The sequence below is a fragment of the Corvus hawaiiensis genome, chromosome 2, assembly GCF_020740725.1.
Source record: "Corvus hawaiiensis isolate bCorHaw1 chromosome 2, bCorHaw1.pri.cur, whole genome shotgun sequence".
Taxonomy (NCBI): Eukaryota; Metazoa; Chordata; class Aves; order Passeriformes; family Corvidae; genus Corvus; species Corvus hawaiiensis.
In genome coordinates, this window is record NC_063214.1 from 29070943 (window position 1) to 29087470 (window position 16528).

General features: G+C 46.2%; 1 long non-coding RNA gene across 2 annotated transcripts in view; it reads right to left on the reverse strand.

The window, feature by feature from the left end:
• Positions 1 to 592: 592 nt before the first annotated feature.
• LOC125322106 overlaps positions 593 to 16528 on the reverse strand; it is a 96556-nt gene continuing 80620 nt past the window's right edge. For both annotated transcript variants that reach the window (XR_007201840.1, XR_007201841.1), the window contains 3 exons: positions 4829 to 4927; positions 2846 to 2979; positions 593 to 657 (listed from right to left, as the gene is read on the reverse strand). This is a non-coding gene — a long non-coding RNA (uncharacterized LOC125322106). The remainder of the gene's footprint in view (positions 658 to 2845; positions 2980 to 4828; positions 4928 to 16528) is intronic.

The window sequence follows — 16528 nt, forward strand, 5'->3', positions numbered from 1 at the left end:
TGGGAGTGTCTGGTTTGATGAATGTTCCATGATACATTATACATGATCAAAGGGAGCCAGGTGTGCCACACGGATTTTCATCCTGTGTTAGGAGAATCAGTGGTGTTTATGTGATGGGAAAGAGCTGGACAGCCACAGAGAAGAGGATAATTGGAACCTCTCTTTTCTCCTTGGTGTCTGGTCAGAGCTGGTCTTTTAAAGAGTCCTGGTGATGGTGGTTGATAACAGAAGCAAACACAGACAGTGGTACCTGACACCCAAGTGAACATCATCTACACTGCAGGGAGGGCAGGATCAGTTACAAGTTAAGGCAGCTGTGATTACAATCAAGCCAATAAATACACAAGCACTGCTGAAGGGAAAACTGTTTTTAAACTCTTCAGAGCACCATGCAGTTGCTGCTCTTGCCAACTAGTCTGCTTCTCTCAGCTGCTGGGCCACAAGTCTGCAGTGGCAACTGGGGAGCTGAGCCAACTTTCTTTCTAATGCCCTGGGTGCAATTCATGGTCCAGGTATGCTGCCCTATAAAGGACAGCAGTTGGAAATTATGTATGAATGCATGTGTTGTCACCCAAGCATGAAATCTACTCACCAGACAGCCTGCCCCTCAATGCTATGTCTTGTGTTTTCCACAGGCCAGGACCTGGTTCATCTGCTCTGTGGAAGAAACAGCACATGAGTTAGTTCAGGGCACGTGCAACGGCAGCAGTCAGTGCAGCCCTCTCCTTCTTGGCTTCTGCCTGGGCACTAGGGTCATCCAAGACAAAACAGGCATGGGACATTCAGGGACTAAAATCTGGGGAGATTTGAATGGGGATGCACTCTCCCACAGCTTTATTTGCTATGACCACAGAGAATGAGTTTGGAGAAGGCAACTAGAGTGTCTAAAGAACTGTGTCACGATTACACAGTAAATGGCCACCCAGAAATACGAGCTTCCTCTGAGCACACACACACCATCGCTATGAGCTCCAGTGCTGCTGGTGGAAGCTGAGCTGCAGGAGCTCCTGACTTCATCAGTGTTTGTTCAAGGATCACCAGGAAAGTCTCTCCTCTTCCTGCAAGCATCCGTATTTCTGTATAAATACACAGACAAGTCCTGTTGGGTTGGTGGTGGCCAGCAGCATCAAATCCCTGTGTCTGCACAGGCTGGAGCATGCAGGATGTGGAATGGGCAAAATGCCCTTCGTGAGGGTTGCAAACCATTCCTGCCAGCTGTTTTACAAAACTGAAGACTCCGTCCTCTGCATGCTTAGGATATGCGCTTTACTTGATGTCTGTGAATTACCCTCTCAGAATCAGAAGAACTAATAGGCAATGAGGTGCCAAATTTTATTCAAATTTATTGTTTGTTTGGCTGCTCAGATATCAATCAGGCAGTCTCTAAGGCCACCACTGTATGATCTGATTTTTTAAGGCGATAAGGGCCTGAGGCAATGTTGGAAATTGCCAAGAACAAAATGTGCAAAGCAGTGCATGTCCAGGAGATTAGCTGCAGGACGAAGGATGGGGTTAGGGAAAGCTGTGCACTGACACTTAGGAAGGAACAACCTACAAGATGGAAGTTGCTAAGTGCTTATCTCACTGCCTCAAGCACAGCCATCAATGAGATTTCCTGCTTCCTTTGGATCTCCTGCCTTGTGCGACGGGAAGAAAGCACCTAGAGCAAGGAAAGGTGTCTCACTATGGGGCAGGAGGGTGGACAATTATTTCTAATGTAGCAGTGAAAGAGAAATGGCCAGTGGAGAGCAAGGCAAAGTAAGGATTTGTCTGGCTTCGTTTCTGTCCCTTAGTGCCATTTTTGGGGGGAAAGGGGACTGTGCTGCTGATGGTCACACACAGAAACTTTGGGCAATGTGTGATCTAGAAACATCTCAAGGTGGCTGTGAGTGATGCTGTGAAGAGCAGCAGCAGGAGAGAGGCTTGCCAGGGCAGGGAGAAACTTGGGCTGTGGGACCGAGTACGAGTTATAAGGTGACAGAAGTGTGCAAAATGGCCTCAAGTCTTTAGTATTCCATGGGCTGCCACTGCAAACAAATGGGGATGGGCCTCCTTGGACTGGCATGCCCGGGAGCTGGAAAAGGGCAGCTGCTCAAGAGCTTGGCACCAAGCCTGCATCACACACAACAGGTGAGAGAGGGCGAGGAACAAAACAGCAGCCCTCAGACTGCCATCAAGATGCCAGGTGGCAAAGAGCCATTTTATAGTCCTCTGGGGGCCTTGAGGGGGAGGGGAGTGACCCTCAAGAACCACCCTCAGGGTCCCAGCAAAGCTCGTGCCAGTGTTTGGTCCCCATGCCAGCTTCTTGGTCCTGCCTTGGGATTGTCCTCCAATTTTCTGCCTGGGAGGTTCAGGAGAAACAAAAGCCCACTCAGGGGCTGCTACACATAACGCTGGCTCAAGCAGGGTATGTTGTCTCCCAGGACACAGCATGACAAAACTGCCTTTCAAGTCATCCTCCTTCCTCGCCTTGTCCCCCTCACAGGTGTGGGGATTAGATTTACAGACAAATGCAGTTGGTCCTCTGAGCACAATGAGTGCACAATTTGAACAGATTAACTGTATATAGCTGTGCAAGGTGAGGTAACTGAGGTCAAAAATTCATGAACTGGTAGGCACTGAGAAAGTAAATATATGTAGAAATAACCTCCCCCTGAATTCAGACACAGGGCCACTATTCCTTTCCTTAATATCAGTTTGATAGTTATGTGGGGGTGCTTGCACAGCTCACCCTTGACAAAATGAGGTGTAAGACAACAGCCGATAAAACAGGGAAGTGACTCTAAAGAGCGTGTATGGATGGAAAACCCAAAAGTGTCTGAGAGGCATTTGCCCCAAAACTTACCTTGCTGAAGAGGGAAACAAACACCAGACCTCAGCTGATCGTGCTAAAGAGGATGGCATCTGTCAGCTGGATCAAATGGTAACCAGGGAATGACAAACACAATTTTGAGACGAAGAATGAGCTGGGTGGAAAGACTATATAAAAGAAAAATAAGAAACAGTAACAGAGCAGAGAGAGGCCTCAGACTGTCAAAATCCAGTCTGGCACATCACAGCCTCTGCTGAGGTCAGATTCAGCAGTTCCCCATCCATAAGGCACCATCAGCTGCCAGCACCCAGCACGTGGCCTGACGCTGTGGGGTGCAGCATGTGGGACTCACACTTTGGGAGGGGGCGTGACCTGCTGGTGTCCCTTCCTGCCAGAGGGTGCATTGGCTGATTGTAGGGAGTGGCGTGGGCACCCCTAGAGCTGGAGTGGCCACAACTCCAGTGGGAGCAGGGCATAAGTGGGGGGGATCTCTGCTCCCAGAAGTGACCCTCATGCCAGTGAGAGAGGGGTTGGTGCCCACGTGAATGGGCATTAGTTACAAAAGTGTGTTTAGGAACTTGCAGGAATTTATTAGTGTTTTCTAAGTGTCTAACCTAGTGGTTGAACTGCTGTATTGCTGACAAAGACCCTGAATATATAGTTCATGGATTGTCAGTTAATTACATGTCCTTAATAAATCAATAAACCATTTCAGTCCTGATTTGGCTTAACCTACGTGAGCTGAGCCACTTCTCCCTGCCACAATGACCAGCTGATGCAGGCTTTTGACCAATCCTGGTGGGAGAAAGTCTAAATGCTCAGTGATAGAAAAAAAGGGTTCACTTCGTGTTGAACTGGTGACTATGTACAGGACAAAGGAAGGTTTTTGGGGCAGACTGGATGGTGGAGACAGAAAAGGGGGATGTAATAGAGACAATGTGATGTGTGCCTGGTGATTGATAATGGGGATAAATTCCTCTAGTGGACAGTACAGAGTTCTGGTGCTTGCTACAGTGAAACCTGCCAGCTACCAACACTGTTCTGACAGAGGCAAAGGCAACTTGTGAAGGCAGCAGAAGTCACAGCAGGTTGCCAGAATTTAGCTCTTTGGCTGATATGGAAAAAATTACTCTGATCTCACAGAAAATAATATGCAAATACTGTCTTGCATGAAATCTTCCCTGTTTTCCTTGGCACATCTGGAAGTGATCACCACACAGGGAAGCAGCATTACCAAAGAACTAGCTATGAAGCTATCAAGAACACGTTTTGTGATAATGGGCACCTGGAACCTTATTGGAGCAGTAGCCAGCTTCCTGGTATGCAGCCACCAAGCTGAGGCAGCTCCATGAGCTCGTGATGCAGCCAGCAGCTGCAAGTCTGGGGCACTGATACAACTTCACCCCTGCTGGTCCAAGGAAAATTGTCCCCATTTGGCTCCTACTGGATATAGAAGCACTGTGCACCATCACAACAGGCTGCCAGCACTTTTCTGTTCAGGCAGTTAAGATCACAGGACGTTCCTCTCCACTTGGCCCTAACCATAAGCCCTGTATGGGGTTTCTGATGAGGGTTGTATTTGGGCACTAGCCTGCTTGTCTGCTCCCGTTAGAGCTCTGCTGTCTCCAGCACCAGCCAGCCCGGGACATCCAGCAGGAAACCAAGTCAAAGAACGAGAACTGAACAAACTCCAAAACTATTTTGAGGCCTGCTCTAAAAGAAAAAGAAAAACAAAATTTCTAAAAAGAAAAACAAAATCAGAGTGGAAAAACATTTCTATCTTTAGCCATTAGGAGCAAGACTTATCTAAGCAGCACCACACAGGAGCTGGCAATGGGAATGATAAATTAAGGTTCAACTTGTTCCTAAACATCAGTGGGATGATACATGATTTATAATGCCTGCCAGAGGCCTTTCTCCTTCTCCTCATGGGAAGTCTTTTCCCTGAAGCTATTCATGGATGTATGTGGTAATTTTAAAGATTACTCCAGCACTGTGCACACTAAAGCTTCTTACCAGCTGAAGGTAGATGTCTCTGCAAACCGGAGAGCCTGCTGCCCACTGGGGTCTTCTTGGTGGAGTTTGATTTGGGTTGTCTGGTTCCACTGTGACATCCTGCAATGACCAACACTGCACCCTCACTTGAAGTGACACGTGACATGTAAAAAACAAACACATTTTCTCTGGAGAATCCCTCTACAATCCTGAACATCCAGTTATCATGGCCAAAGACATCATGCAGCTGTGATGGAAGCTGTCTGCCTTCATTTCCCTCAGGAGAATTCAGTGGTGTGGTAACCACCCTGGGGTCTGAAATTCCCTTTTCTCTATTAGCCAGTCCTGTGGACTGCAGCACACCACACAGCCTGGGAGGCATTATCATGCAGGCCAAAGGGGGCAGACACATCCAATAGGTGTTTAAAAAGCACTCTTCTCATTATAATTCTCATATAATTTTTTATTATAATTAGTAGGAGTTAAGAACCTGACCTGTGTGAATGATTTGAAAAGCTGGATGAGCCTTAGTGTGTGGTGTTTTTAGATGCTTGTATACCTTGGAAAATCTGCTTGGCCTTTGTGCTCAGATAGCCAGGATATATTTGACATGGACATTTGTCCCAGATCTGTGTCAAAGTGAATCCATTTGGCAACATCATGATGGACCATAATGATTGTGTCACTGATGCCCACAGATTGATCAGGCGTTTCTCAGAAGCTCTCAGTTCTGAATAAGACACCACAAGTGACAGCCCCAGGGGAGTGAACACCATGAGCAAACAGCTCCACCGTGTCTGCCCCAACAACGGGACAGCTCGTGTGCCGTGATGCTGCTGTTATTGACATAGGGCGATACCTTTGTTTTTCTGGTATTTAAGCCCTATTTATCAGCTGAATTACACAAATCCTTGGAGGATATAATCGTGACAAGACCTCCAAGTCAGCTAGTTTTGAGTTGCACTTTTTCCTCTCATGGGAAACATCCCCAAAATACCAACATGCAAATCTGTTCTTCTCATGTTAAAAGAATTCCCCAGGCAACCGGGACCAGGAACTGAATAGAAATTCCTTCTTCTCCCCACCCATATTTCCTTTTGCAAAAGCAGTCACTATTGGTAATCAGAGATTAGCTACTATTGCCTGATAGTCAAAGCACTTCACAAATGAACCAAAATGGTCTTAGCTAACCGGTTTTATTACAAGGTTTGGTGACTGTAAGCACCTAAGGCTGGCAACACCTCGAACTCATCAAAGGTCCATTTAATCCAGTGTGTCCTGTCCAGCTGTGGTCAGAACCAAATATTTAGAAAATGAGCCTAAGAAAAGGGCAAATACAGAGTGACCGATGTGACCTCCCAGGTGCCGGTAGCCTGCCACCTAGGGATTTCCCAAGCCAGGGAGTGCACTGGCAGCTAAGTAAACTGGGTGTAGTCCCTCGCCTAATCTGTGGCTCACTTTGGAGAAGCAGTGCGTATCCAGCACGTTGCACCTCACCCTCCAGCTTAGTGGCGCGACTGCATCCCCTGCAAGTTCACCTGGGGGAGCTTTTGAGGCCAGCAGGGGTGCAGGGGTGAGGGAGGTGTCACCACAGCCACACACTGCACAGCAAGAGCCCCCACTGGCCTGTCACTGGTGTGTTTCACCGCGGCCCAGCAAGAGGGTTCAGAGCTGTCCCTGGTCTGGCTGGGTAAGTCAGCATTAGCCTCAGGGTGCCCACAGATCGGCCTTCCCAGGGGGTGTGCAGTTACAAGTGAACCACGAGCTTCGAGCTTCGGTGGACACACAGTGATGAATGAGGTACCTGTCTTACTGTCACGGTGCTGTTGGAGCACCCACGTGTCAACACCACCAGGCTGCAAACAGCAGCCTATAGCACAAGAGTGCACAAAGAGAATCTTTCTCCTTCTTCAGATGCAGCCTCCTCCTAGCACATGGGAATTGCCACTCATTTTTCCATCGAAATGATCGGCTGAGGTGGCCTTTGTGTCACCTGTGGTGACTCACCGACTCACAGTCTGCCCTTGCTGCATGAGGCTTGTCACGTGGAAGGACACATTCTGTTAGGCACATACTTAATTTATAAGTGTTAATTAATTGCATAATGGATTAGATAGCAAAGTGCCTGGTCTAAATTGTGTTCAAAATGCCATCTGGAGAAAGGCTGGTGTGGTTAGTAAGATGGCTGCTCTCTTAAACCTGATACCTTTGTAAGAGAATCTGTCCTAGCATTATTGATGAGGCAGAACTGTACAATAAAGATGTGTATTTTATTCTCCAGGAGAATGCTTTTGAGATGGCAAACATTTGGCCATTGGGAAGGCTGATCAGTGTGCTTCATTCCCATGGAAAGCAGTGGGATGAATATCCTGTTATAAATGTAAAGCAATTAGTTTACTCGAAGAGCTTTAAATGTCATCAGTCTCTTAGAAAATGCATGTCAGTGGTGCTCATGTGACTCTGAGAGCAGTGTGGCTGTTTAATGTAACTTTTGCCTCCACTTAGGCCCACTGGGTGCCTATGAGTGAGAGCAGCTGTCTTAATACTGACAGCCCTGTTCAGGTCAGGGAGGCTCTGACCCGCCTCTGAACTGACAGTCTGAAGCACTGGACAGATACTGCTGTTGCAGTTCTTCCACGTTTACCTCAGGGATCAGGTTTCCAGGAATCTGCTGCAGTTGAGTTCCCATAATGAAATGGCACAGGAAAGCCACGCACATCAGGCACTGAACAGGCCTGCAAATCCCCTTCTCCCCCCTTGACTTCAAAGCACCCTAAAGAGTAAATGCACACCCGTTGTTCTGGCCCTGTTTCTGGTCGGTGCGTGTGGGACATGGGAAGCTGGTGGCAGAAGAAAGAGCAGAGCCAGTGTTTGACCACCTCAGATGTGGCTCCGTGTAGGTGACAGCACTGTCCTCGCCAGCTGGCAGGTGTCTGGAGAGGCTGCAGAGAGCCACGAGCTGGGAGCCTTGCACAGAGCCATGAGCAGCTGCCCAGAGCCTGTGTCTGCTGTACTTAGGAGAGAGGGCTGCGCACGTCTGGCCCCGTGCCTCCAGCAGAGCAAAGTGCTTCCTAGGTATTGGGGAACTGGGTCTGGCAGCAGCACCCTTCTAAGGCTGAGAAGTCCCCATTTCACCAGCAGGAGAAACTGTGGGTTTACCTACATGGAGATGCTCTGGAAACCTAATTTGAATGAACTTTGCAAGTGATGAAAATTTAAAAACTTATTTAAATCACATTAAAGACACATGTGGGCATTTTAGGTTAAGAAGGACATTTGATTTTGCCCACCCTTATTCTTATTAAAGGTGTCCACTCTATTGCAGTTGACTCACCTATTTAAAATTCATGCCTCTAGTTCACTTAGATGAATTTTACTTCCATTTTCTTTCATAAAGAAGCCATTCAAGAGAGAGAAGGGACTTATTTGGGATAATCCAAAAGAAGTGTCAGGAGCAGAAGTGGGGGAGATGAGACATACACAAGTATTCAGGGAAGAAGCTTTTCTCTCCACTGTCATTCCACCACTGCAGGAATTGTTTTCTGCAGATCTAGCACTCTTTTTCTACCCTTTCCACATCAGGCTTTGCAACAGACCTGAACAGGAGAGCCAAGATGGGAAGAGCAAGATAGTGGTTGTCTTGTCTGGCTCCAAGCAACACTGTGCAGAAAATTCATGAAAATGTCACAGTCCTTTGAGACTGCAGTCTAGGGATCGTTTATTATGCCCTTCCAGCACAACACAGACAGTATAATTTCATTCCATTACTTCTTCAGTCTGCCTGACAGTTTATCTTTGGCTGAAACATAAAGTCAGGTATTTGCTGCAGTCAAATTTTCCAGGCATTTTGCTGGATACATGTTTTCCATTGAAATCCATTTTGCTTTTAGAAAATGACTCTTTTATAATATTTTTCCTTCTGACAGACATGCCTTTCTGTGCAAAATCATAGTAATTGTCTTCTTGGGGATGCAGCTTTGGTCTGCAGCAGTTTAAAAAACCTAAAGGAGGAATGCCCGTATTTTTCCAGGGGGCATTAAATTGTTACACCAGAATGAATGCAAATTTCCCCGAACCTCAAATACCTCTCTCTTATTGTCACTGCTATACCTAGGTTCTTGAGAACATAGACTGAGTCCTTTTTTTATCTCAATGTGTCAGCAAAGCCTGCAGGCTTTGCAGGGTGGTCCCAGCCTCAGGCATGCGGCAGGAGCCAAAAGGAGGATCTGGTGGGCAGCTTCAAGGTTCCCTCACATATAAGCCACAAATTTAGCCTTTTCTCTTCCCCCACTCAAGTGGCAGCATGAGGTTGGGCAATGCAGAGAGATGCAGATACACATTGGAATGGAGCATAAAAATGAGCAAGACAAAAATGGAGAATAGCCTCTCTAAGATAGGTAATTCACTCTCAAATATTTCAGTCTTAATTCAAGACTTATTTAAGTCTCAAATATCAGACCACCCTCACCGTGCTGCACTGTCTCAGCATTCTGGGATCATCAGTAATGCTCTGAACATGTGAGCAGTTTTCCAGTGCTGGATCTTGGCATGATACTAAGGATGAGAATCACTACTTCTTACCTTTTCCTAAGGCAGAAAGCAAGAGATGGGAAAAGTGACTTGGCCTTGCTCACAATGGACAGATGTTTACAAGGGCAACACTTGCAAGCCAAATTATAGTGGCAATGTGTTTGGACCACGACTCATGGACCCATCTGGCCAAAGTCAGGGGTCCACAGAAGAGCTGGGCACAGTCACCAGGTAGAGTCTATAGACATGATCTTCTCTTGCAACATTCACAGACACCCACCCATCCTGCCTTTCTACTGCCAGGAGCCCTTGGGCCTAGACCTTTCCTTAGGCTGCCAGTCCTCCATCTGAAAAACTACCGTGCTCTGAAAAGCCCTGTAGAAACAAAGTTGGTGTTATTAACCCATCAGGGACCTATGCCCAGACCCTTCTTACAGTACCCTTACATGAAGCTGAATAAAAGAATGTATTCAACTGAGTCTGTAACAAATGCATTAGTTTGCCTAATTTTCTCATTTGCCACAGGAAATAGTTGGAATTATTCTTTCTGACCAAATGAGTTCTAGCTTTTCTCATTAGCTTTTCATAATCTGTAGTGCACAGATGGGGAGGAAAGGACTTTCAGCAATTTTGGCTGAAAGTAAAATGACTAAAGGTCAAAACCCAGAGCAGAAGGGAAGGTTTCAAGGGTCCAGAGAAGCTTCCAACCTCCTTCTATCACTCTTGACTTCATGAGGAGTTTAAAAATGGCAAAAATGACAGAACCAGACAAATCTTTACCCAGGTAGTGGAATGGGCTGCCCAGGTCAGATGCTGTGAATCACACAGGCTGATCTACTGTAAATAACCAAGTTAAAAATTAAGGGCTTATCTGTACTGAAGTGTCACTTTTAGCTCAGTTACACCAGTTCAGATCACTGCGGTGAGTTAACTTTATGGTTTGTGGTGAAACCTCCTGTGGTCTGGGGCAAACACAGGATATGTGACATAGCATGGGGCATCCTGCACACACATCTGTATCTGCTGTCTGACCTCAAGGACCATCCACTCTCCTCCAAGCCACTGCACCTTCCACTGCACTGGGCCCATATGCTGGAATTGAAATAAGCTGAGGTGAATACACTCTTGAGAACGTGGATGCAGCATCCTGAATCAGAGGCAGGTCAGAAGCCTCTCACGTGTCCTCCTCAAGCCTAAACTTTGCAATAGATGTGTGCCTCTCCTAGGAGGTGCACCAAGGACACCAGGTTGCTGCCTGGATAGAGCAGGTGCCAGCAGCACACAGCTGGAGCCACAGCCAGGCTGGACTGCGCACCCTTATCATCTCTGCCCTGCATGATCTGTGTGACGTGGGGCTCAGCAGTAAAAGCCACAGAGAAGAGCACCTCAATAGGAAATTAGTTCTTGAGACAAGTTGTTTTGGGGTTTTTTTTTTTGGCTGACATAACTGTGTCAACACTAGGGCATTCAGAAGCTCTTCTTTCGCACTCCTATCCAGCTCAGCTTCATGAGCAAAATGGTGAAATGTAGGCCAATGCTCTACAGAGCCAGCTAATCCTTTTTATTTCTATGAGAGCAATCAAATATATACAGCTGATCTCATGCAGGGAATGATGCAGCCCACGGCCAGTGGAAGCAGAACATGCTCCATGGAGTGCTGCTTTCGGAGAAGTGGGGCGTTTGCTCGTGCACAACCCAGAGAGTGGGCAGGGCTTTGGGAACTCGAAGTGAAGGTCACCCTTACACACCTCCTGCATGGCCCACCTTGTCCCGCTCTGCAGCTTTGGGAAACCAGCCCAGAGGCTGCTGCTGGTGACTGAGGCATCAAGGGGCACGAAGGAGCCCTTCTGCACAGAGGCACCCACAGCACACAGGTCACCAGGCTGCTACTTGTCACACCACGTATGACGGAGAAAACGAGACTTAAGGAAGATGATGCCACTTGTGGAGTATATCCTATGGCAGATGAGCTGAAATTCTTTGTCTGTACAATGTTAGAAAGCGGGGGTGGTGTTTTTAAAGATATTTTCTTTACAGGAGCTAAGAATGGCAGGTTTCACAATGAAGCTGTTGTTCAATTAAACGTGAATCAGTGTGTTTGCAGACCTGACTGAGACAGGAAAGTAATAAAATGAAGACACTAAAACTTATCAGTAATTCTTTCCATTTCTTAATGATGTTTCTAATCTATGCCTTTGACCCTTCAGTAATTCTACTTGATTCTCTGCTGCTGTAACATTTAGAAAGTAACTGAAAATTTTATGCCACTTGTTAGCTTATCATATTTGCTTTATGACAGCCCAAGACAAAGGCCAATATAAGATAAAAGTCCAACTCCATATTTGGATTCCTGTGTAAACAACTTGAATTACAAATGAGCAGAACTCACAATCTCTCTCAGTTCTTTTAATAGAAACTCAAGGGTTCCTGAGAAATCAAGTCTTTTATCAGACTCTCAGATATGGTCTTGGGGATGTGGCTTTTTAAGCAAATCATAGGCACAGGTCTTCAGTAAACTTACAGGCACTGAGTGGGGAGGCTCCTTAGACCTCATGAAGGTATTTTTACTTTTTCTTTCACATGATTTGAGGGACAGCTTTGCACCTCATCAGGCTGGTTTAGTCCCAAAGGCTGGATTACCAAAGACTTCTGTTGGCCTACAGGTGGGTCTGGATGGCAAAGAGGGGTGAGCTGCCTTGCTGGCATCACTCTTGCAGCAAAGCCCTGTTTCCTGCCTGTGAGTTCCAGGCTGGTATGAGGCACAGCCTTGACACACACCATCTCCACAGCAGAGACACCTCCCTGGTAAAACTCACTGGATCTGAAGAAGTGCTTGAACAAAGCTGTGGCTGAAAGACAAGCTTTTTTGACTACACCTGCTTTCTTCAACTTCCTCGTGAGGGCAAGAGGAGGGGCAGGCACTGATCTCTTCTCTGTGGTGACAGTGACAGGACCTGAGGGTCCAGCCTGATGTTGTGTCGGGGAGGTTTAGGTTGGGTATTAGGAAAAGATTCTTCCCCCAGAGGGTGGTTGGGCACTGGAACAGGCTTCACAGGGAAGTGGTCACAGCACCAAACCTGAGAGAGTTCAAGAAGCACTTGGACAATGCTCTCAGGCACGCGGTGACACTTGGGGTGTCCTGTGCAGTGTTAGGAGTTGAACTCGATGATCCTGATGAGTCCCTTCCAACTCAGCATGTTCTGTGGTATATCAGTGCTTTATGCTGGCAAAGCTTTCACTTCCAAGAAAAGAGAAGAGTTAAATCATTGGCAGACCTATTCAGACTATTGTAGTGGAATTTAAAATGGAGAGTTATACTGGTGTGGGCTTGGTTAAGTGAAAAACAACCTCCCCTTGACACATATACCACATAAATCCACAGCATAACCACAACATATCTGCAGCAGTTTCCCAGGCATGCAGCTATAGACAAGACAGCAGCCTGAGAAGAGTCCTGGTGACTTGCATGCATTTGGTCACATGGCAGGATTATACAGAAGAAATGACATAAAATAAAATTATGAGGTGACAGATTCAAAGATAACAAAAGGAAACGCTTCATCAAATGGATAATTAAATTCTGGAGCTTGCTGCCAGCAGCGCTATGGATGCCTAAAATAGACTTCAAAAAATGATTTTACAAAGTTGCAAACATATCTATTAAGTGTTATTAAACAGCAAGATTTTAGGAAGCTTTCAAGAACCCACAGCCTGGCAAGTACACCGAAGAATTACCAGTACATGCTTGCCTTTCTCATAGCATTTTCTCTAAACCACTGATGAAGAGAGGATAGTAGACTAGATGGACATATAGAGTGATCCAATGCGCCCATTTTTCATTTAAAGTTTCCTAAGTTGGTGCTAATTTACCTTAATTATGAGGGTTGTTAACCTCAGGGGTTCACCAGCTGCTTTCCTCAGGAGCTGAGCCATTCCTGCAGCCCAGGCAACCTCTTCCAATGACAAGCTCTAAATCGATCAGGAGACAGCCATGCCACGTTCTCCTGGGTTAATTTATCCGACTGTTGCCTACAGGAAGGTGTAACTTCCCAGGAAGGTGTAACTTCCCAGGCATTTACTTCATCTGGTGCAGACAAACTCTAAGGGGTTCACACAACTCAGATGCAAAGGATTGCAGCAGGCAAAGATACCCACTCCAGGTCTCCCACGTGCTTTGCCAGCACCCAAACATCTCATCTGCTGTGCTGCTCAACTCAGGAGACAAGAGCAGGACAGGGAGAAGGAGGTAAAATAGGCAAAAAATAGCAACTGTGCAAACTTTTATAGGTCGGCATATCATCACACCCCCCTGCCCCTGAGGTTTACAGTGCACACCTCACTCTGGTGGCCTTCTTCACTGGTGTGAGCAGATGACAGAAAACTGAACATGCCTGGGAGTCCTGCTGCAATAGTGGTCATTGCTGCTGCTATACATAAGGTCAAACTCTGATTCAGCAAGGAATTTGTCCTCTGAGCTGTAACATGGACTGGACTTGTGTACACAGGTGAGACAAAAACATGCAGTAACATGGTTAGCAGAGAAATGGGCTGTAATGTGACCCCTTGGCATAGAGATCTGCCTGCATAAATGCCACTCCAGGCATGACAGATGGAGGGAAAGCAGTTTCTGCTACATTATGCTACTGTTTCCAAATGCAACAGATCCCAGACTGCTGTGATTTCTCTTTGCCTGAACCACTGCACCTCTTACTATGTGATATTTGGCCCCATGGGCAGGAAGCCCCTGAGGTAACTCCCCAAAAAACACTGTTGGGAAACCCAGGTTTAGTTTCCGGTTCTGCCCTAAAATTTCTCATTACTAAGGAAACTGAAGAGGTTACAGGTGACATCTCTGTACCTCCACTTCTCTCCTGTGAAGCAGGGCTTGCAGCAGTTCTTAGCTCCCTAGGAATGGGAGGAGAATGCAAAGATTTGAGGGAAGGGGCGTGGTACTCAGATTTGGTGGTACAAGAGAACACCACGGCATGTGAGACAGGCAAGCCATGTGGATGGTGCATAGAACTGGGATGAGCTTTTCCCCTGACATGCTGGGCAGGTGGCTGCAACTGCAGCTCACTCTGCCTATGGGAGGCTTTATGCATGAGTTGGGGTAAATCCAGACCTTTTCTCTTCCACTGTGCTCGAGCTTTGCCTTGGGATGGCAGCAGAACAGATAGCTGGCCTGTGTAGCATTGGGTCAATTACTCAGGACCTCAGCTGGGAGGGGAGTCTTTGCACCACCCTCACAAGCACCGTGTGCTGGCACAACTGCAGAGCCCAACATCAAAACATCCCAGCTCCAGGTCATTGCTGGGAAGAACCACAGTTTCTAAAGGCATCCCCAAATAACCACAAAAGTGCATGTTCCAGCACAGCTTATTCTACCTCAAGCCATGTGGTTACTTCATCTAGCAGTGGGCTTTGGTGGAGCTACTTTATCATCAGCTGCAGCAGGGCTGAATTGTTTCCTGCCGTTGATTAAGGAAATAAAAGTCACCAAGCACAGATCTTCCTGAAATCCTTGTGTGAAGCCCTTCCCCTGAGCATGCTCTCCACTGATTGCATTGCTTTGCCAAGCCTTGTTAAGCCTTCTCCATTGTTCTTCGCATGCTGTCAATCAATTACAGTTGCCTGTACACACTGGCAGGCTTTGCAAAGACAAATATGCAACTAAGAGTCTTGATTAACACCACGTAACATTCAGATGTATTCACTGGGGAAGGAACACGTGAAAGAAATCAAGGAAGAAACTGAGCAGAACGGGAGGAGGGAGGTGGACCCCTTCCAATGATTTTATTTGCATAAAGATATAATTTATCTAGAATAATATGCAAGATTTTTAAAAAAGAAAATTAACATCAAGAGAACCTGAACAATCAGCTGTCTCCTCTTTGAGAGTTAAATGCATTAGCTCCAGAGGCAGAAAAGAAAGAGAAAAATAGGTTTAGGATTTGTGTATCTTAAAACAAATGGAATCTACACTCAGTGTTATGACACTGCAAATATTCCACTTAATTTACATCACAGGGGTAGGTCTTGTCACTAAAGGCAAATGTCCCTTTATTTGCCAGTTAAAAACATGTTGTTGACAGACCTCCTCCTACCCTTCCACTTTCTGTCCAGCCCAGCCCAGGCTTCCTCTGGCAGCTTTACTGTCTGGGGTATGTGTGAAAGGCAGCAGTGAAGGCAGGGTGAGCAGCAGGTAGGCTGCGTTTGGGATTGAGGGAAGATGATACCTCATTGTTCATCAAGACCTCACAGGGGCGGGAGGGAACTTGGTGAAATGTGTTGCACTGTTATTCCAAAAGGGAAACTTTGGATAGTGATTTTGAGTGTGTCTAAGAGAGTTAGATATGTAGGTGACCTCCTCAGCCAGCTGGACACCTGGTTCCTCTAGGGTGTGTCTACACTGAAAGTTTTCCAGCATATGTATATATTGCTAGAGCCATGACAAAAATACTTCAGTAATGGAGATGCCATTCATACCACAGAGAAGTTATTTTCTCAGCTAGTTAAATAGACTATGTTGTAATTTTTTTCCCAAGTATAATTTAAATTATGCTAGGGCCAGAACTGTGATGAGTTGGATGTGTATTCTCCTGTATATTCCTAACTAGTATCCCAACAAGACAGCAAAAATTTTTAATACAGAATAATCCATATACATATTATCAGTACCACCATTACCCCTTAGAAAAGGAAAAACAAACCTGGGGACAAGTATTCACTCCAGTGTGAGAAGTCACACAGCTTTGCTGAGGAGCCAACAGCAGTAACTCAGATTTTTCCACCTTTTATTTAACTTTTCCCTTCAGTGGTCTGTCCTCAGCCCTCAGGACCCTGAGGAGGTCAATGGTTCCTTTATGGTTTTGAAGTTTCTACCTTGTCTAGGCATTATCAGAAAATAAGTTTATACCCATGAACTAAACCCATCAAGAAATCACAGTCCAATCTGCAAACTCTGCAGGACAATGAAGAAACTGAGCAGCCTTCAGAGCACAAACAACATAAAGTGCAGCAGTGACTTGTCAGAGTTTCCCCTCACTGCTGTAGTTGTCTATTAAACAGACATGTAAAATATTACATTATTAGAGATGGATTTGCTCAAATGTTTGTTTTCCCCTCTTCCTTAGCTGAAGGGTGAAAGAAAAGTGTGCATTTCTATAGTTCTGGAATCAAGATTGGTTTTGC